We start from the raw sequence: 23,759 nt of genomic DNA, 5'->3' as shown, positions 1-23,759 counted from the left end.
GTTGTTTTACTGTAGCATGTATGTATGTATGTACAGTACCAGTCAAAAGTTTGGACACACCTACTCATTAGCCACCCTTAGTGACAGCTTTGCATACCCTTGGCATTCTCTCAACCAGCTTCACGAGGAAGTCTCCTGAAATGCATTTCAATTAACATGTGTGCCTTGTTAAAAGTGAATTTGTGGAATTTCTTTCCTTGTTAATGCTTTTGAGCCAATCATTTGTGTTGTGACAAGGTAGAAGTGATATACAGAAGATTATTTGTTAAAAGACCAAATCCATATTGTTGCAAGAACAGCTCAAATAAGCAAAGAGAAACGACAGTCCCATCATTACTTTAAGACATGAAGGTCAGTCAATGCGGAAAACTTCAAGAACTTTTAAAGTTTCTTCAAGTGCAGTCGCAAGAACCATCAAGCACTATTATGAAACCTGGCTCTCATGAGGATTGCCACAGGAAAGGGAAACCCAGAGTTACCTCTGCTGCAGGGATAAGTTCATGAGAGTTCCCTGTCCCCAAATCAAATTGTATTAGTCACATGTGCCGAATACAACAGGTGAAATGCTTACTTACGAGCCTCTAACCAACAATGCGGTTGAAAAAAAAATATATATATATAACAATTACATTTAAAAATCTAAAACAAATGAAAGAAATAGCTAAAATACGAATAAAAAATAAAAAGTAACAAGTAATTAAGGAGCAGCAGTAAAATAACAATAGCGAGGCTATATACAGGGGGGTACCGGTACAGATTCAATGTGCGGGGGGCACCGGTTAGTCAAAATAATTGAGGTAATATGTACATGTAGGTTGAGCTATTAAAGTGACTATGCATAGATGGTAACAACAGAGAGTAGCAGTGATGTAAAAGGGGGGGGGCTAATGCAAATAGTCTGGGTAGCCAATGCCTCACATAGTTAAAAAAACAGACACATCTCAACAGCAACTGTTCTGAGGAGGTTGCGTGAATCAAGCCTTCATGGTCGAATTGCTACAAAGAAACCATGACTAAAGGACACCAATAAGAAGAAGAGACTTGCTTGGGCCAAGAAATACGAGCAATGGACATTAGACCGGTGGACATCTGCCCAAATTTGAGATTTTTGGTTCTAACCGCCGTGTCTTTGTGAGACGCAGAGTAGGTGAACGGATGATCTTGCATGTGCAGCATGGAGGTGTGATGGTGTGGGGGTGCTTTGCTGGTGACATTGTATGTGATTTATTTAGAATTCAAGGCACACTTAACCAGCACTGCTACCAAAGCATTCTGCAGCGATACGCCATCCCATCTGGTTTGCGCTTAATGGGACTATCATTTGTTTTTCAACAGGACAATGACACAACACACCTCCAGGCTGTGTAAGGGCTATTTGACCAAGAGAGTAATGGAGTGCTGCATCAGATGACCTGGCCTCCACAATCACCCGACCTCAACCCAATTGAGATGGTTTGGGATGAGTTGGACCGCAGAGTGAAGGAAAGGCAGCCAACAAGTGCTCGGCATATGTGAGAACTCCTTCAAGACTGTTGGAAAAGCATTCCAGGTGAAGCTGGTTAAGATAATGCCAAGAGTGTGCAAAGCTGTCACCAAGGCAAAGGGTGGCTACTTTGAAAAATCCAAAATATATATTTTGATTTGTTTAACACTTGGTTACTACACTTTGGTTACTACATGATTCCATGTGTGTTATTTCATAGTTTTGATGTCTTCACTATTATTCTGCAATGTATAATATCCTAAAAATATAGAAAACCCCCTGAAAAAGTAGGAGTGTCCAAACTTGTATGTATGTATGTATGTATGTATGTATGTATGTATGTATGTATGTATGTATGTATGTATTTTGAAAGTATTCAGACCCCTTGACTTTTTCCACATTTTGTTACATAACAAACTTATTCTAAAATGGATTAAATGAGTAGAAAATCCTCATCAATCTGCAGACAATACCCCATAATGACAAATTGAAAACAGGCTATTAGACATTTTTGCAAATGGGTCTTCCAAATGGACAATGACCCCAAGCATACTTCCAAGGTTGTGGCAATATGGCTTAAGGACAACAAAGTCAAGGTGTTGGAGTGGCCGTCACAAAGCCCTGACCTCAGTCCTATAGAAAACTTGTGGGCAGAACTGAAAAAGTGTGGGAAGCTTGTGGAAGGCTACCCGAAACGTTTGACCCAAGTTAAACAATTTAAAGGCAATGCTACTAATTGAGTGCATGTAAACTTCTGACCCACTGGGAATGTGATGAAAGAAATAAAAGCTGAAATAAAATTCTCTCTCTACTATTATTCTGACATTTCACATTCTTAAAATAAATTGGTGATCCTAACTGACCTAAGACAGGGAATTTTTACTAAGATTAAATGTCAGGAATTGTGAAAAACGGAGTTTAAATGTATTTGGCTAAGGTGTATGTAAACATCCGACTTCAACTGTATATCCCACACACCTGTCTATATAAGGTCCCACAGTTGACAGTGCATGTCAAAGCAAAAACCAAGCCATGAGGTCGGAGGAATTGTCCGTAGAGCTCCGAGACAGGATTGTGTCGAGCCACAGATCTGGGGAAGTGTACCAAAAAATGTCTGCAGTATTGAAGGTCCCCAAGAACACATTGGCCTCCATCATTCTTAAATGGAAGAAGTTTGGAATCACCGAGACTAACTAGAGCTGGCCGCCCGGCCAAACTGAGCAATCGGGGGAGAAGGGCCTTGGTCAGGGAAGTGAGCTATAGAGTTCCTCTGTGAAGATGGGAGAACCATCCAGAAGATCAACCATCTCTGCAGCACTCCACCAATCAGGCCTTTACGGTAGAGTGGCCAGACGGAATTCACTCCTCAGTAAAAGCCACATGACAGCCCACTTGAAGTTTGCCAAAAGACACCTAAAGACTCTCAGACCATGAGAAACAAGATTCTCTGGTCTGATGAAACCAAGATTGAACTCTTTGGCCTGACGGTGAAGCATGGTGGTGGCAGCATCATGCTGTGGGGATGTTTTTCAATGGCTGGGAGACTAATCAGGATCAAGGCAAAGATGAACGTACAAAGTACAGAGAGATCCTTTATGAAAACCTGCTCCAGAGCGCTCAAACTGGGGCGAAGGTTCACCTTTCAACAGGACAACGACCCTAAGCACACAGCCAAGACAACGCAGGAGTGGCTTTGGGACAAGTCTCTGAATGTCCTTGTGTGGCCCAGCCGGAGCCCGGACTTGAACCCGATCTAACATCTCTGGAGAGACCTGAAAATAGCTGTTCACCGACTCTCCAAATACAGGTGTGCCAAGCTTGTAGCATCATACCCAAGAAGACTCGAGACTGTAATCGCTGCCAAAGGTGCTTCAACAAAGTACTGAGTAAAGGGTCTGAATACTCATGTAAATGTAATATTTTGGTTTTTAATTTTATATAAATGTGCAAACCAGTTTTTGCTTTTTCATTATGGGTTATTGTGTGTAGAATGATGAGGGGGGAAAAGACAATTTAATCAATGTTAGAATAAGGCTGTAATGTAACAAAATGTGGAAAAAGTCAAGGGGTCTGAGTACTTTCCGAATGTACTGTATGTATCTATGGAGCATAATGTATTTACAGTTTTAGTCACGTTTTCAAGTACTGGTGACAAATAATACATTCCGATTATTGCATAAATTGTAATGGACACCTATGATGTGTGTAAAATCCTTTTTTGAATGTTGTACTGATTATAATGAGCTAATGCTAAACAATTTGACAGCTATGTGTGGTGCCATGTATGTTTACATTATACAATGCATTCTGGGTGTCACGTAAACATCTGTCAGACCAAAGATGATTTAAGGAGGTGAAGGAATGGTTCATTTACATTTTTACATTTTAGTCATTTAGCAGACGCTCTTATCCAGAGCGACTTACAGTAGTGAATGCATACATTTCATACATTTTTTTTTTCTGTGTTGGCCCCCTGTGGGAATCGAACCCACAACCCTGGCGTTGCAAGCACAATGCTCTACCAACTGAGCTACAGGGAAGGCTACAAGTAAACTTCCAGGAAGTGAATGAAGGGACGTGAATGATCGTAGACGTGAATGATCGTCTCCTCTTAATATCTTTGGTTGACGTGAAAAAACAAATATGGCAGCGTGCACAAACTACCCATCATCGGATTACTTTCGCTTTCTAGAAGGTGTTTTACTCAATTATTTAGACCAATGGTGAGCTCACCCGTGATGTGATGAATTATAAATAGTAATTGCTATTAGCTAATTCATATTGTGGTTTCTGTCAGCCGAGAGTTATCTAAACATAACGGCTTGTGGGCAGAATTGTGGGCAGAATTATAATCTTTCAATCTTTCCTCAGTTAGCGCTAGGACTAATTTAGCCTTCATTTTCCATTTTGAATGATTGTGTATGCTATCGCTACTTCTGTGAATGTATGAACATTGCATCCAAAAATAAACTGGTCACATTTAGGACATAACTTTGTAAGGACTGTGTTCGTGCAAAATGTTTCTGTGAAAAAAACAGTGTGGCCAGCTCAAATGCTGACTGTTGCATTGATCGAAACTAGACATTCTAAATAAGCATTCTAATCACACCAGTTTGAGCGTATGCTGCAGGGACCACTATAGAATGATCACACCCATGTGTTGGTATGTGTGAAAAGGTTACATTTTAAATTACTCTGACCTGTTCACTGGATGTGCTACCTTGTCCCGGACTTGCTGTGTTCGACTCTCTCTATCTACCGCACCTGCTGTCTCTAACTCTGAATGCTCGGCTATGAAAAGCCAACTGACATTTACTCCTGAGGTGCTGACCTGTTGCACCCTCTACAACTACTGTGATTATTATTATTTGACCCTGCTGGTTATCTATGAATGTTTGAACATCTTGGCCATGTACTGTTATAATCTCCACCCGGCACAGCCAGAAGAGGACTGGCCACCCCTCAGAGCCTGGTTCCTCTCTAGGTTTCTTCCTAGGTTCCAGCTTTTCAATGGAGTATTTTCCTAGTCACCGTGCTGCTACATCTGCGTTGCTTGCTGTTTGGGGTTTTAGGCTGGGTTTCTGTATAGCACTTTGTGACATCGGCTGATGTAAAAAGGGCTTTATAAATTTATTTAACTAGGCAATTCAGTTAAGAACAAATTCTTACTTTCAATGACGGCCTAGGGCTTAACTGCCTTGTTCAGGGGCAGAACAACAGATTTGTACCTTGTCAGCTCAGGGATTTGAACTTGCAACCTTTCGGTTAGTAGCCCAACTCTCCAACCACTAGGCTACCCTGCCGCCCCAAATAAATGTGATTGATTGATTGATCGATCGATCGATTAAAGTCATGTTCCCCTCGTCCTTAACTTTTCCTAAATAAGTTTATATAACACGCTGTCCTTGATTTTAATATCACAAATAGAACAAATTCTTATAACCAGTTTTAGGAGGGCATGTCATTTTTTTTATGGTTTTCCCCGGCCTGCTCCACTCCTTCTCCGATAGTTGAGTTTGGCATGCCCAGTTGATAATCACCCCGATAATTTCCTCAAAACTGAACCTAAACTATACTGAAACTAATTGCACATATAACAACAACAGATTCAATAAATGAAGTATAGTATGATGGGGAGAATGGGTGAGTTCATGAGAGAGGGGAAGCGAACGACGCATAACTATGTAATCAGCCATTGTGAATGAAGAACAGGGTGGGACATTCTATTGTAATTATAATCTCAAAACCGTGTACCCTATATCAGTCCACTGAATCCAAGCAGTCTTATTAGTCCACTCTAGGCCTACTTTTAGTAGAGAGTGTGTGTAATTTACAATGACAAGACCAAGACGAATGGATGCACATGCAGCCTAAGTGTTGCTACAAGATCTGAATGAAAATGACTCGGATGGCAGGGAAGAAATGGATCATGACATCTCTGATGATGATTATTCTAATTCATGCTGAACGGCTTTCCATATCTGGGAAAGAATCCATATCGGGCAGCAGGTAAACGAGTGGCGGATAATGTTTTGGGTCAGATGCCACGGCTGTACTAGTTTGAAGGAGGAACTTGCCATTGGCATGTTGCTGTGTTCTACAACATGCTTGACTTGGCAGTTATCAACGCAAACGTTGTTTAAGCAGTGCATGAACAATTATTATTATTATTTTGATATTGTTTTTAAGGATCCCCATTAGCTGCGGCCAAGGCAGCAGCTACTCTTCCTGGGGTCCAGCAGCATTAAGGCAGTTATATACAATTAAAAATATTACATGACATTACATTTCATAACAATTTTCGCAACACATTAAGTGTGTTCCCTCAGGCCACTACTTTACTATCACATATCTACAATACAAAATCCATGTGTGTGTAGAGTGCATGTCTTCTCATGCGTATGTGTCTGTGCCTGCGTGTGTCTCTTCACAGTCCCCACTGTTCCATAAGGTGTATTTTTATCCGTTTTTTTATCTGATTCTACTGCTTGCATTTGCCATGGAACTATGTGGAATAGTTCCATGTAGCCATGGCGCAATGTAGCACTGTGCGCCTCCCATAGTCTGTTCTGGTGGCATGTCTTGTGGGGTATGCATGGGTGTCTGAGCTGTACGCTAGTAGTTCAAACAGACACCTCGGTGCATTCATGATGTCAACACTTCTAACAAAAACAAGTAGTTGATGAAGTCAATCTCTCCTCCACTTTGAGCCATGAGACATTTACATGCATATTATTAATGTTAGCGCTCCGTGTACATTTAAGGGCCAGCCGTGCTGCCCTGTTCTGGGCCAATTGTAATTTTCCGAGGTCCCTCTTTGTGGCACCTGATCACACGACTAAACAGTAGTCCAGGTGCGACAAAACTAGAGCCTGTAGGGCCTGCCTTGTTGATAGTGTTGTTAAAAAGCAGAACAGTGCTTTATTATGGACAGACTTCTCCCCATTTTAGCTACTGTTGTATCAACATGTTTTGACCATGACAGTTACAATCCAGGGTTACTCACAAGCAGTTTAGTCACCTCAACTTGCTCAATTTCCACATTATTTATTTCAAGATTTAGTTGTGGATTAGGGTTGAGTGAATGATTTGTCCCAAATACAATGCTTTTTGTTTTTGAAATATTTAGGACTAACTTATTCCTTGCCACCCATTCTGAAACTAACTTCAGCTCTTTGTGTTGCAGTGATTTCACTCGCTGTAGTAGCTGATGTGTATAGTGTTGAGTCATCCGCATACATATTCACACTAAACAACACCATGAGCAGGAGAGACTTCTTCATGAGTCAGGCGCACGGGCTATGTGAGAGACATTACTGTATGAGGGCCAAGGCAGCAGCAAATATTCCACGCGAGCCATTGCACAAGGGGGAGAAACTGCAAGATGGTCAGATGCACTTGGAAGAGAACCCACGACACCTGTTTCAGCTGCAAGCAACTTGTTTGTGGGAAGTGTTGCAATCAAGTGAAAGTGAAGAAGATTTGTGGTGACTGTTAGGACAACGGATAACAGCTAAATGAGATCCAACTGTTGTGTGAAGACGCACACCATACTGTAAGCTCGAGCGAGGCCACAAATAATGTGTCCAGTAACTGAAAATAATATACTATTTTTGACCACTGTCATATCAACACTTATATTCATTATGTGCTGATTTTCACTATTCAACTGATGTTTAGGCTACTGATTGTTTGTGATATTTTCCTCATTGACTGTGTTTTTAGCGGGTTTGAGTATTTATATATTTATTTTGTCATTATAAAAAGAAGTGTTTCAACACACATGCTTTCGGTTTCAAAGTTGTAACAAAGGCACTCCACGAATAAAATAGACTTTACACTTGAAATGATATGTTTTTAGTATTCACACCACTTGACTTTTTCCACATTTTGTTGGGTCAGCCTGAATTTAAAATTGAATAAATGAGATATTGTGTCACTGATCTACACACAATACACCATGATGTCAAAGTGGAATTATAAAAACATTTTTTTATCAAAAATGTATTAAAAACGAAAAGCTGAACTGTCTTGAGTCAATAAGTATTCAACCCTTTTGTTATGGAAAGCCTAAATAAGTTCAAGAATAAAAATGTGCTTAAGTCACATAATAAGTTGCATGGACTCTGTGTGCAATAATAGTGTTTAAAAATATTTTATGACTATCCCATCTCTGTGCCCCACACATACAATTATCTGTAAGGTCCCTTAGTCAAGCAATGAACTTCAAGCACCGATTCAATCACAAAGACCAGGGAGGTTTTCCAATGGTTCGCAAAGAAGGGCACCTACTGGTAGATGGGTAAAAAAACAGACATTGAATATCACATTTTATTTGTCATATGCGCCAAATACAACAGACCTTACAGTGAAATGCTTACTTACAAGCCCATAACCAACAATGCAGTTTTAAGAAAATACCAACAACAACAAAAAGTAAGAGATAAGAATAACAAATAATTCAAGAGCAGCAGTAAATAACAATAGCGGGCACCGGTGTCGAGGTAATATGTACATGTAGGTAGAGTTATTAAAGTGACTATGCATAGATAATAACAGAGTAGCAGCGGCGTAAAAGGGGGGGGGGGGCAATGCAAATAGTCTGGGTAGGCATTTGATTAGATGTTCAGGATCCTTATGGTTTGGGGGTAGAAGCTGTTTAGAAGCCTCATGGACATAGACTTGGCCCTCCGGTACTGCTTGCCATACGAAAGCAGAGAGAACAGTCTATGACTTGATCATTTGTCTTGATCACATTGAGGGAGAGGTTGTTGTCCTTGCACCACACGGTCAGGTCTTTGACCTCCTCCCTATAGGCTGTCTCATCATTGTCGGTGATCAGGCCTACCACTGTTGTGTCATCAGCAAACTTAATGATGGTATTGGAGTCGTGCCTGACCGTGCAGTCATGAGTGAACAGGGAGTACAGGAGGGGACTGAGCACGCACCCCTAAGGGGCCCCCATGTTGAGGATCAGCGTGGCAGATGAGTTGTTACCTACCCTTACCACCTGGGGGCGGCCCGTCAAGAAGTCCAGGATCCAGTTGCAGAGGGAGGTGTTTAGTCCCTTAGCTTAGTGATGAGCTTTGAGGGCACTATGGTGTTGAACACTGAGCTGTAGTCAATGGATAGCATTCTCACATAGGTGTTATTTTTGTCCAGGTGTGAAAGGGCAGTGTGGAGTGAAATAGAGATTGCATCATCTGTGGATCTGTTGGTGCGGTATGCAAACTGGAGTGGGAATAGGGTTTCTGGGATAATGGTGTTGATGTGAGCCATGACCAGCCTTTCAAAGCATTTCCTGGCTACAGACGTGAGTGCTACGGGTCGGTAGTCATTTAGGCAGATTACCTTCGTGTTCTTGGGCACAGGGACTATGGTCGTCTGCTTGAAACATGTTGGTATTACAGACTCAGACAGGGAGAGGTTGAAAATGTCAGTGAAGACACTTGCCAGTTGGTCAGCGGATGCTCGGAGTACACGTCCTGGTAATCCATCTGGCCCTGCGGCCTTGTGAATGTTGACCTGTTTAAAGGTCTTACTCACATCGGCTGTGGAGAGCGTGATCACACAGTCATCCTGATCAGCTGATGTTCTTTCATGCATGTTTCAGTGTTACTTCTCTCGAAGCGAGTATAGAAGTTACTTCGCTTGTCTGTTAGGCTCGTAGCACTGGGCAGCTCGACGTACTCGAAACACTTATCGATAAAGCCAGTGACTGATGTGGTGTACTCTTCAATGCCATCGGAAGAATCATGGAACATATTCCAGTCTGTGCTAGCAAAACAGTCCTGTAGTTTCGCATCTGCTTCATCTGACCACTTTTTTTATAGACCGAGTCACCAGTGCTTCCTGCTTACATTTTTGCTTGTAAGCAGGAATTAGGAGGATAGAATTATGGTCAGATTTGCCAAATGGAGGGTGAGGGAGAGCTTTGTATGCATCTCTGTGTGTGGAGTAAAGGTGGCCTAGAATTTTTTTCCCTCTTGTTGCAGATTTAACATGCTGTTAGAAATTAAGTAAAACTGATTTCAGTTTCCCTGCATTAAAGTCCCCGGCCACTAGGAGCGCCGCCTCTGGATGAGCATTTTCCTGTTTGCTTATGGCAGTATACAGCTCATTGAGTGTGATTTTAGTGCCAGCATCAATCTGTGGTGGTATGTAGACATCTACGAAAAATACAGATGAGAACTCTCTAGTTAGATGGTGTGGTTTACAGCTTATCATGAGATACTCTACCTCAAAACCTTGAGACTTCCTTAGATATTGTGCACCAGCTGTTGTTTACATATAAGCATAGGTTCCCAACCCGTGTCTTACCAGAGGCTGCTGTTCTATCCTGCCGATAGAGTGTATGTTCTTAATGTCGTCGTTCAGCCACGACTCTGTGAAACATAAGATATTACCGTTTTTAATGTCCCGTTGATAGGTTATACGTGCTTTTAGTTCGTCCCATTTATTTTCCAGTGATTGAACGTTAGCTTGCAGGACCGAAGGCCAATGCAGATTAGTCACTCATCGCCTGATCCTCACAAGGCACTCTGATCTTTTTCCGCAAAATCTCTGTTTCCTTCTCCAGCGAATGACGGAGATCAGGGCCTGGTCGGGTGTCTGTAGTATATCCCTCTCATCCGACTCATTGAAGAAAACTCTTCGTCCAATTTGAGGTGAGCATTCAAAGCTCTTTTCGGTCATAAGAGATTGTAGCAGCAACATGTATAAAACAAGTTACGAACAACACAAAACCCCCCCAAAAAATAGCATGGTTGGTTATGAGCCGATAAGAAGGCAGCTATCCCCTCCAGCGCCATATACCTTTGAGCATGGTGCAGTTATTAAATACACTTTGGATGGTTTATCAATACACCCAGTAACTACAAAGATACAGGCACCCTTCATAACTTAGTTACCGGAGAGGAAGGAAACCACTCAGGGATATCACCTTGAGGCCAATGGTGATTTTAAACAGTTACAAAGTTTAATGCCTATGATAGGAGATAACTGAAGATGGATCAACGACATTGTAGTTACTCCACAATACTAACATAAATAACAGAGTGAAAAGAAAGAAGCCTGTACAGAATAAAAATATTCCAAAACATGCATCCTGTTTGCAATAAGTCACTAAAGTAATACTGCACAATAAAATAGCAAATAAATTAACTTTTTGTCCTGAATACAAAGCATTATGTTTGTACAACTCTTCATATTTTCAATATTTTTTTGTCTTCCACTTTGACATGGGTATTTTGAGTAGATTGTTAAATCCATTTTAATCCCACTTTGTAACACAACAAAATGTGGAAAAAGTAAAGGAGTGTGAATACTTTCTGATGGCACTCACTGTATTCTACAGCAACATAAACTAATGAAAATGTTATCATGCTCTTTCAAATATTTACATTTCATATTCAAATTTTACCTTATATCTACATAAACACAACCAAATTACATTGGCACAAAGGATTTATTAGACTGGTGGTGGCTATTGGTACTCCTATTCTACTGTAAACATGGCTACTGGTACACCTATTCTATTGTAAAAATGCATACGGTCATGGCGCTTTGAGGATGAAATGCTCAGGAATTTTTGTATTTTATGATATTTGTCTGAAAGTACTGCTAGAGTGTAAAATACACCTATTTAGGAAAAGTAATGGAAAAGTGGGACAAGTGGGTTCAAGGTTTTTATTGAAATTAAGTTATTAAAATTACTAAATTGAAAACGGACCGTCTTAGCGGTTTTATTGTTCACTAAGGCAGAGAGCATGGGGTCAAGGGAGCAGGTTGTGGTGTTGGATTTAGAAAATAGTGAATTGATGATGGTTTCAGGGAGATGGCATTGTATCTTCTCAGGTGGCGAGTCAGACAGTCCTAGAGGGGTGAGGGGGTCAGATGAAGGATAAGACTTTTGCAGCTGTTGGTAGATAGCCTGCACTTTGTTTTGAAAGGAGGCCAGAAAACTGTCACAGATGTCACTGTCTGTCTATGTGAGTCTTTCATAGGACTGTGTCTGTCATGAAATTTTGTCAGACAGTGATTGTCAAGCAAATAACAGCCGGTCTCACAGTAATTGACTGTTAATTAACATAAACACATTTAGCATCTCCTGTCTTCCACACATAGTCTACATGTCACTGATGCAGATCTTTGGAACATCTACATTTTAATGAGTCTAATAAATCCATGTAATATAGCCTACACCATCACAATAAATCAATTATTTATTTCAGACAGAACTAAAGAAACATGATATGAAGAAAATGTAGTATTTTTCAGAAGAACAGAATAGCATATTCTGCGCTGTCATTGGCCCTGAACTGGCTATGCCATATGGCTGTGGGCTACACTAGTTCATTTAGCAGACAAGATTTGCTTAGAATTCTGTGTCATTATTTTATAGTATTTTATAGTATGAAGAATACAATTGAACATAAAATAGAAAGGATATTTTCTCCAAACGATTTGAGGGAGTGCTCACATGCGGCTATTCTTTGTTGAGCGGTTAACAAAGAAACAGGTAATCATATATGCTTAAGAGTTATTTATGTAACTTTAGTTGTGATACAAATGTTGGGCTATATTTTTTGATTCTTAATACATTATAAGGCTGCATGATGCGACTATAATGATGATTTGAAAAAAGTTGCATGAAAGGCATGAGCTTTGTTTTGTGGCTCAGTTGGTAGAGCATGGTGTTTGCAACGCCAGGATTGTGGGTTCGATTCCCACGGGGGACCAGTACGGGGAAAAAAAAATGAAATGTATGCATTCACTACTGTAAGTTGCTCTGGATAAGAGCGTCTGCTAAATGACTAAAATGTAAAATGTAAAAATGTTTCTGGCACAGGCTGTACACACTTCATCAGTCTCTCATTCACAATTTGACAAGCACTTGATAATGCCTTGAATTTCCTGGCTGATATACCCTTTGTGTGGCCATAATCCCCCTAAAACAATCTATGCCTTTTGCGGCCAGAGGCTGTTATACCCTTGGGCTGAACATAACAATTATAATTCCCTTCTCCCCGCTGCATGCCAAAGCACCTCTCACTCACATGGCGCTCAGTCTCATAGGCTACAAGTGAAGACAGACACATCAGGGACACAACTGCGCACATCCTTATCCAATTCCGAGGTGCATATTGACGATATTGGAAGAACTGTCCACATTTACTTTCGTCAGCCAACAAAATGAGTAGGCTTAACAAACAGAAAAAGCACTAGCCTATGTCAATCTACTATCCCACATATTACAAAAGTTTACCTTTCTATTTGGTTCGAGAAATATATATTCCAAACATACTGTAGTCCGGGACAGTTGTGGGATGCGATAGATCCCAAATTCATACAACCACTAGCATCAAAACAACTTTTAAAAGCAATAAGGCTTTTAAAAGCAATAAGGCAACAGATGAAATGTTAAAATGTTGATAAACTATTAGGCTATTTCTTCACATTATAAGAGCAGCAATGCGCACACGGCAGTAGGCTATAAGTGCGAATATTCCATTAGCAGGAAAACACCATTCTCAAAAGTGACCACAAATCAGATCATGCATGCAATGCTTTTATTATAAAGCTGTGTTTTTATGGTGAAAACGATCTTCCCCAAACTTACGCGCTGCATATGTAAGTCAGTTAGGCTCTACACCCATTGTAAAGCGGATTAATGTCCTTCATTTTAAGAAGTTATGTATCCACTTTAGTTGTGATACAAACCTTAACAAAACATATAGGCCTATGGGCTAGGCTACATGAGGAGTGCGACTATGATTTGAAAAAGTAAAAATAAATGGGCATTGTTGTAATAATTCACAAGTGATAGGCTAATATTGTCACCCATCAGACTATTCATGATTTAATCTTGTCTTTACATATACTAAATAATATAAATAATATATGTGTGAAATTTGTTTTGACTTAGAATGAACCATTATCACGCACCTGTATCAAAACAGGGGCAGCGGAAAAAAAGACATGTTATTTATGCACTTAAATAGCGAAAGGAGGACGCTTTCCCCGTGGTTTATTGTCATGCCAACCAGGTATACTGCTGTTTTAAAGAGAAGCAATGTGCTTAATATTAGGATGGTTGAAAAATAAATATAGTAGGCCTAGCCTATAGAAAGCTGATAGGTTCCTCCTCTTTATAATAGGGGCCATCAGTGTTTTCTCACATAGAAATGTTGCGCAACATAAGTCCCGTGTGGCTCAGTTGGTAGAGCATGGTGTTTGCAATGCCAGGGTTGTGGGTTCGATTACCACGGGGGACCAGTACGGGAAAAAAAGAATGTATGAAATGTATGCACTCACTACTGTAAGTCGCTCTGGATAAAAAAAAGTGCTGAGTACCAGGCAGTTAGCAAGTTTGGTAGGCTACTAATGACAATCAGCAGCATCAGAGCACGGTTTTGGAGAAGTCTAATTACCGTCACTAAAAGGTCACATCGTGTGTGGCGGTAATACGGTCACCATAACAGCCCTAGTCTTTCACCAATTTACCTATTGCAGCTTTATGACCAATGTTTTTGTCTTCAATGCAATGTATTGACTTCTGCGTCAAATCTATTGATGCAAACCTATACATCAATATCCTTAATGCATATCTTTTGCATTGAATGCAATGTATTAACTTCTATGCATCCAATATCCAGTCTGTGGAGGTGGGAAAGAGGAGAGAGAGTTGGGAGTGAGGAGGAAGGGAGGGAGGGAGGGAGAGATGAGAGGGAGGGAAAGGAGGGAGATAGAGATAATAGAAGGGGGAGAGAGATAAAGGGGATAGAGAATGAGAAGAAAATAATTAATAGAATTGAGAGAGAGGTATTGAGACGTAGGGAGAGAGCGAGCGGGGAGGGGGAGAGAGCAAGCGGGGAGGGAGAGAGAGCGAGCGAGAGGGGAGGGAGAGAGAGCGAGAGGGGAGGGAGAGAGAGGGGAGAGGGCAGAGGCGGTGAAAGAAGGGGGAGGGAGAGAGATAGAAGAGTGAGAGGGAGGAAGAGAGGGGGGTGAGGGTGGAGGAGGTGAAAGACGGTTGATGCTAATCTTTTCCCATTTACTGCAATGTATTGACATAAACATCAATTGTCGACGCTCTTCTTTTCCTATTTTAATTTGGTTGACGCTTTTCCCATTTACTGCAATGTATTGACATAAACGTCAATTGGTTGATGCACTTTTTTTCCATTTACTTTGATGCATTGACATAAACGTCAATAGATTGATGTCCCCCCCCCCCCCCCCCCCATTTACTTTTATGTATTGACAAACATCAATTAGTTGATGCATTATGTTGTGATGTTTTTTAGCAAACACTTCAGAATTACATTTTCCTATGATATCATGTTGCTGTAACGGCTGTCTGTGGAAGTAGACCAAGGTGCAGCAGAGGATGTGTTCATCATTAGAATTTTAATAGAACAACGTGAACACTATACAAAAAACAAGAAAACTGACAGCCAAAACAGTCCTGTCAGGTGCAAACACTAACAGAAACAATTACCCACAAAACCCAAAGGAAAAACATGCTCCTTATGTGTGACTCCCAATCAGCAACAACCCTGACTGCGCCCGGCTGGCGGGCGGCCCTGGTTGCGCCCGGTTGGCGGGCGGCGATGGCTGCGCCCGGCTGGCGGCCGGCGATGGCTGCGCCCGGCTGGCGGCTGGCGGGCGTCCCTGGCTGCGCCCGGCTGGCGGGCGTCCCGGCGGCTCCGGCGGCACTGACCCAGGATTCACCAGGCTGGGGAGATATGAAGGAGGCCTGGCCCTGGGCGCAGGCACAGGATGCACCAGTCTGGCGGGCGGCTCTGGCGGCTCCGGCGGCTCCGGGCTGGCGGGCGGCTCTGGCGGCTCTGGCCCAGGATTCACCAGGCTGGGGAGACATGAAGGAGGCCTGGCCCTGGGCACAGGCACAGGACTCACCAGGCTGGGGAGACATGAAAGAGGCCTGGCCCTAGGCGTAGGCACAGGACTCACCGGGCTTGCGGGCGGCTCTGACTGCTCTGGACAGGCGGGCGGCTCTGGCGGCTCCTGACTGGCGGGCGGCTCTGGCGGCTCCTGACTGGCGGGCGGCTCTGGCGGCTCCTGACTGGCGGGCGGCTCTGGCGGCTCCGGACTGGCGGGCAGCTCTGGCGGCTCCGGATTGGCGAGACCCACTGGAGGCCAGCCTGGGAGGTGGCCGGCGGCCGGTGGGGAGCCCCGGGCCTGGCCAGGGCAGGCACGGACGCCAGGATGGGGAGACCCACTGGAGGCCTGGTCCTGGGAGGTGGCACAGGATGGACCAGGATGGGGAGACCCACTGGAGGCCTGGTCCGAGGAGGAGGCACAGGATAAACCGGGCTGTGGGGGAGCACTGGAGCTCTTTACCCACACTCCAGGCTGAATGCCCACTTTGGCCCGGCACGGGCGGAGAGCAGGCATTGGGCGAACTGGACCCTCCCAGCGCTCTGGAGACACAGTGCGCAACACCGGCGCAGGATAACCTGGACCGAGGAGGCGCACTGGAGACCAGACGCGCTGAGCTGGCACCATGCGCCCTGCCTCGATGCCTGCACTCGCATAGCACTTGCGGGGGGCTGGTATGTAGCGCACCGGGCTTTGAACGCGCACTGGGGACACCGTGCGCTCCACAGCATAACACGGTGTCTTACCAGTACCACGCTGCTTCCGGTAAGCGCGGGGAGATGGCTCAGGTCTACCGCCTGACTCCGCCAACCTCCCCGTGTGCCCCCCCCCAAAAAAAATTGGGGGCTGCCTCCCGTGTCCGTTGCGCTCCCATTCCTCATACCAGCGCCTCTCAGCTCTCGCCGCCTCGATCTCCCACTGCGGGCGGCGATAATCCCCAGCTTGAGCCCATGGTCCTTTCCCATCCAGGATTTCCTCCCAAGTCCACGACTCCAGATAGCTTTTCTCCTGGTGCCTCTCCTTGTGCTGCTCCTTCCTCCGCTGCTTGGTCCGTTGTTGGTGGGTAATTCTGTAATGGCTGTCTGTGGAAGTAGACCAAGGTGCAGCAGAGGATGTGTTCATCATTAGAATTTTAATAGAACAATGTGAACACTATACAAAAAACAAGAAAACTGACAGCCAAAACAGTCCTGTCAGGTGCAAACACTAACAGAAACAATTACCCACAAAACCCAAAGGAAAAACATGCTCCTTATGTGTGACTCTCAATCAGCAACAACGAGCTTCAGCTGTGCCTGATTGGGAGCCTCACACGGCCCAAAACAAAGAAATACAAAAACATAGAAAAAGGAACATAGAACGCCCACCCAATGTAACACCCTGGCATAACCAAAATAAAGAACAAAAACCCCTCTCTATGGCCAGGGCGTTACAGTTGCACAGTAATTAAATTAAAATGTCTCTCACATTAACAACACAACAACTATTTAAACAAAGGAAGAAAGATTGAAGTGTACTGTAAAAAATAATTTCAAACATTTCAAAATAAGTGAGGTTTGATTTCCAAAGAATATGGGGAGAGTAGTGAAAAACAAAAACAATATGATACAAGATAACAAGACATTAGAGGCTACTCTGACTAGTTGGTGTATTTCGAAACAGCCCCCTCTATTCTACCAGTAATTAGGAGTCTTTGGTTTTGTAAGTATTCTCTTTGAAATGTATTACCTAGTCATATAACACACACAGTGGGTATTACAACACAGAAGGATATGCACAGCTTGAAAGAGATTATTGGTGTGATTTTGTGTGTCACTGGGCAGGGTTATGAACTTGATATAACAACGGAAACTACATTATTTACCGGAGTCATAAGAGGTTGACATAATAAGGGAAAATGGGAGCCCAGCATAAATAGTGCAGTCATATATCTCTTTGACTACGCCAATGGTAGAATACCTGCCAATACAAAACTCTCTCCTATCTACAAATTCTTATCAGTATGCCTATATGTGAATAAAAATGGATTGAACTTCTGAATTCAAGAGGGACGGTGACTAACTAGTAAGTAGGATTTGGTGAGACATTTTTAATTTGGTGGATTAAATACTGTCTGTCCGTCAGAAGAAAGATGGCGTGAGGAGCAGGCAGGGGGTTCTGTTTGCAGTGGTCACCAATACGTTGATCGCGACGGACTGGTCAATCTCCAAAGCATACCTAGTCGATCACCAAACATTTCTGTAAGAAACCCAACAATAAAGCGCTGTTGGCGGTAGGTGCACTTGATTCAGCAAACCCTAGCGCCAGGAATGCAAAGGTTTCCCATTTTGAACCATTACATGTGTCTGGAGTAGTGGTGTAACAGACCGTAGTTGATCCGTACGGTTCGGCCCGCATGTGAACCGCGGATCAATTGCAAAGTTTAACCATCATAGTGTGAAATACAGTTCCCTAAATCTCGATGCAGAGTTGCAGTGAAAAGATAAAGACAAGACAAGTGTTTTATTCTGAAGCCTGACGATTGATTTGATTTTTTTTTTTAAAAGCAGTTGTGTGTACTGTTCACGTGAACAGGCATGTTGAATCATGACGAATCAATCCTGGATGCTCGCGTTGCAAAAGGCAAAGAGGGAGAAAAAAAACAGTGACAGCCATGGCTAGCGGAGGAGCTGAAGAACTGGAAAAGCCTCCCGCTTTATTTAAGTCTCTTGTTTGGGAGCATTTTGGCTTCCCTGTCAAACATGATGACGGAAGAAGGGTGGTAGACAACACTATTACGGTGTGTAGGCATTGTGCCACAAGAAAGCCGTATGATCATGGAAATACATCGAGCATGGCCACACATTTATAGCGGCATCACCCTGGTGTGTCAGTGATGGGAGCCAACTCAGCCAAGAGACAACAACTTCTCACCGCGACATTTAAGCAGCCCTTTGCTGCAGAATCAGAGTGGGTTAAAGACATCACCAAATCTATTGGGATGTTTATCACTGCAGACATGAGGCCATACTCTGTTGTGGAAAACAAAGGGTTTAAAAATATGGGGAAAGTGCTTGAGCCACGCTAGGATATCACCTCGCGCCCCCCACTTCAGTATGAAGATCGTGCCAGATCTTTATGAACAGGAAAATATCAAAATTGTCGACAAATTATCCAAGGCATCCTCTGTTGCCCTCACCAAGGCAACGGAAAGCTACGTGACTGTGACTGCTCACTACACCACAGAGGAGTGGACCTCTAGGGCAACGGAAAGCTACGTGACTGTGACTGCTCACTACACCACAGAGGAGTGGACCTCTAGGGCAACGGAAAGCTACGTGACTGTGACTGCTCACTACACCACAGAGGAGTGGATCTCCAGGGCAACAGAAAGCTACGTGACTGTGACTGCTCACTACACCACAGAGGAGTGGACCTCTAGGGCAACGGAAAGCTACGTGACTGTGACTGCTCACTACACCACAGAGGAGTGGACCTCTAGGGCAACGGAAAGCTACGTGACTGTGACTGCTCACTACACCACAGAGGAGTGGACCTCCAGGGTAACGGAAAGCTACGTGACTGTGACTGCTCACTACACCACAGAGGAGTGGACCTCCAGGGTAACGGAAAGCTACGTGACTGTGACTGCTCACTACACCACAGAGGAGTGGACCTCTAGGGCAACGGAAAGCTACGTGACTGTGACTGCTCACTACACCACAGAGGAGTGGACCTCCAGGGCAACGGAAAGCTACGTGACTGTGACTGTTCACTACACCACAGAGGAGTGGGAGATGCAAAGTCTGGTGCTACAGACACTCCCCCTCTATGAGAGTCACACAGGCACAAATCTGGTGCAGGTACTGCTAGGAGCAGTAGCAGAGTGGAAGCTTGAGAGGCCCAATAGCAATATCCCAATCACCACAGATAATGCCAAGAACCAAGTAAATGCAGTGATAGAAGCTGGACTGGGGCCACAGTCCAGCACATGTGATCTATTTAGCATCCAAAAGGGGAATCTCAGTGAACCAGATGGACCGCCTCCTTGGAAAGATCAGGAAGGTGGTTTCCTTTTCCCACCGAAGCACAACAGCCACTCCTGTGCTTAAGACCAAGCAGGAAATGTTACAGCTACCGACCCACAAGCTCATACACGATGTCACAACAAGATGGAACTCCACTTATGACATGTAGGAGCGCTATCTTGAGCAGCAGGCAGCTATATACTCTGCACTGACAGACAAGAGCCTGGAAAAAAAATAAAGACATTGTCACCTTGTCTGATGATGACATGAAAGTGGCAGAGGAGTTCCTCCAGGTGCTCAAACCCCTCAAAACGGTTACAACTCTATTGAGCACTGAAACTGCACCGTCTGTGTCCATGATCCTACCTCTGAAAACAAGGATTCTACAATCCATGGTCCCAAGTGAGGAAGACAGCACCATCACTAGAGATGTCAAGGCTGCCATTAGAGAGGACCTGAACCCCAGATACCCCCCTAATGTACAGGACTACCTTCATAGGTCTACTGCACTGGATCCAAGGATCAAGTCCCTGTCCTCACCTAGACACCACTGAGATTGCGGCCACTGAAGAGGTAAAAAAATTAAATAAGAGTGAATTACTTAATAAATATACTGCAGTCTAATCTTAATCTATGCTATTGCTATTAGAATCATATTTTTTTTTATTTTGAATAATAATGGCTTTTATTAAAATATTATTGCCACAATTATAGTTCTATGAAATAAGAAAATAAATAATTAGTTCGTTTAATCGTCATTTTTTCTGCAGGGTCAAGCCACAGAGCCGACAGGAGCAGATTCAGAGGCATCTCCTCCACAAAATAATTTGGCCATGAAGGAGCTTTTCGGGGAGACCTTTGCGAGCAAGGGCACAGACAAGATGTTTTCCAACACCATCAAAAGAGGAGGTGGCATCCTACAAGGCAGCAAGTGGCATTCCAGTGGATGGTGATTCACTGGCATGGTGGAAAAGCAATGAGTGTAAATACCCTCACATTGCCATGATGGCAAGACTCTAACTGGCTGCGTCAGTTCCTAGCGAGAGGGTGTTCACCATGGCAGGGGACATAGTGACTGCGAAGAGGTCTACCCTCTCCCCAAACAATGTAGACAACCTCACCTTTTTGAAAAAGAATTAGAAGTTATAAGCTCAGGTCTGCTTTGCGTTCTTTCTCTTTTTTTACTTTTGTTTGATGATGTGGACACAGGCTATTTTTTCATTCACTATTGTTCAAAGGAAGAAGGTATCATGCCTCATATTGCACTTTAATTTAACAATTGAGTACTGAATATTTTATTTTAAGATTTTATTTCAACATTTCCTTGCTTTAAGTGTTCTTTAAATAATAAATGGAAAGCAAAGTCTCCCATTTTTTGGGAGATGACCCGAAAAATGATCCGATCCGTGACTCAAAACCGCGATCTGATCCGTGAGTTTTGTGATCCATTGCACCACTAGTCTGAAGGCATAACTCCACCTACCCGGCAGGTCCAGAGAGCAAATCAAGTGCACCTATAGGCCTACCACTGACTGGCCAATCAGATAGCTCAGATTCTTGTGTCTGCACAGTTTCTTCGAGCCATAGACTGTAAAAAGAAGCCTTGAACGTACAGCAAAGTTGATACTGTGAGATTTCAAAACTTTTAAACCCATGACCAGAGAGACTCAACAAATACAGCAAAGATCTGCTGTTTTTATGAGTAAGTTGACATTTAAGTTGTTATTCAGCATTGTCAACAATTTGTTCAACGCTTTTATAAGCCACTCATGCTACAACCAGCAGTGCAGCTGCAATGAATCCCATCGTGGTGTTCCGATAAGATTGCATTGTTATTATTAGAGGTTTGCTGCTTTTTTCATATTGAGGAATATTTCACTTTCTCTGGTCATAGCAGTAACAACATGAATTGGCGCACGAGGCAGAAATAATGCAGTGCAACTTGAGTTTGGCTATCAGCTGGAAGAGGGATGGAGGGATGGTGAGGTATGCTCACTCAGCTGTGCCTCACAAGTAATGCAACAAATTATATATTACCAGTGTGATCATATACCACATTTTTTTAAATGGTCTGGCAGGAAGCAAGAAGCTTAATTACAGTCCATTAGGGACAGACCTCACATGGACAGACGTTTGCCTCTCTGAATCATCTCTTCTTCCTAGAATCAACTGACCTGAGGTGAAACACTCACATATAAAATACATCTTGTTTCCTTTTTGGCTATGTGACATGAGGATGCAAATCATAAAGATAGAGATGCAACATTCTCTATATCGCAGACAGCTACATTATTGGAGCTTTAAAAGGGACATTCATGTTACTTCTAAACATCTGTTATTCATGTCACGTCTACTATTAGTAAATGCATTGCCAATTTACTCTACAGAACCTGTGTACACGCACACACAATCCCAGCGGCAGAGGCACACGTAGGGAATGGAGCCGGGAGGCTAGTGTGACCATGGTTACTTACCGTCTTTGCATGCGAACTGTATGCACTCGACTCATCTGTACATAAAAGCTCACCTCTCTCCAGGGACAAGGACATAGGCAGCAGAATCAAATGACTCTGCATTTGATCTGATGGGGAGAAAGTTCCTGGCATACAGATTGAGTTTCAGCTCTGGGCAGGCCTCCCAATGGGATGTGAACAAACTGTTGGACTAGGGACATGCAAAAAAATAACAGGGAAAAACAGAACTGACACCCACGGATGATGACTGTCATATTTACCCTCCTGTCTGCTGGCAGGAGAAACGAGGAACTGTGCTCTCCCTGGGGCCCTACACCACGATGGGATGAGGATGAGGAAGCCATCAGGATGGCTGGGTAGTTACAAAACGGCAGTAACGCCAGTACCCCCACAGCATTTGACTGATAGCAGTAATGCTGTCAAAGAGTGGGCCATGCCATGTTGAAGGCGTGACATAACACTATGGGGGAGTAAGCATGAGAAGTGGGTAAGTGTGTGTATGAGGTGATGAGAAGGTGTGGAGACAGTTCTTCAGTCCGCACAAATCCAAAGGACTAGAAGGAATACATGCATACAATCTACGTTGACAGTTCTCCTTCCCTATTGGCAAAGGTTACAGTGATTACTGGAGCTAGTGTGGTTTGGTTTCAATAGCTTACTGTACATGCAGTGTTACATTTGTCATATGTTGATTCGCGTGGCTTACATCTCAATGTTATTTAAACAGTGTGACCTGTCTCCTGTTTCCTTTTGTTTGTTTTTTACAACCTGTTCAAATAATTGTTACAAAAACAGATCTAAAATCCAGAGAAGTCTAGTTGGTTAGTAGAGCAATAGAAAAATAAACCTGATATACAATTAACTTATTTCGACCTTGTTTGGTTGGACGTAGGCTAATGTGCTTGGTCTGCACTCCTCTGATTAAGCTTATCCTCAGCTTATAAAGATGTCAGCAAAAGCTCATTTTAATAGCATAGAGCTGTTTAATTCATTACCAAATGTAAACTTAACTATAGAGTGAAAAGGAAAAGGAGCTGGAGGTAAATTTATTGGTTTATTTTACACAACTAATTACGCAATAAATTCAAAGCCCCCATGGGAAACACACTAGAATACAAATGTGTTTAAACTATAGCACGTGATTTTCCCCTAACATGGTGAAACATACTTAAAAAATATTACCAAGGAACCACTCTTTTGTCAACAGAACGGGCTCAGACGTTCAGGCAACACACTGAGCAATACTGAGTAAGGAATAGAATAGACGAGTGCCAGACAAAGCAGCAGGAAAATAAAGTAATCAGCTGATTGCTTTCCGCAATATTCCAGTTCTGAAACAACCTGATGTAATAGAAACCAAACACAAAGAAAGCAAAAGAATACCTAGAAAACCTC

The sequence above is a fragment of the Salmo salar genome, chromosome 01, assembly GCF_965601325.2.
Source record: "Salmo salar chromosome 01, fSalSal1, whole genome shotgun sequence".
NCBI lineage: Eukaryota > Metazoa > Chordata > Actinopteri > Salmoniformes > Salmonidae > Salmo > Salmo salar.
The sequence above is the reverse complement of the archived record's forward strand: the minus strand, read 5'-3'. Positions refer to the sequence as shown.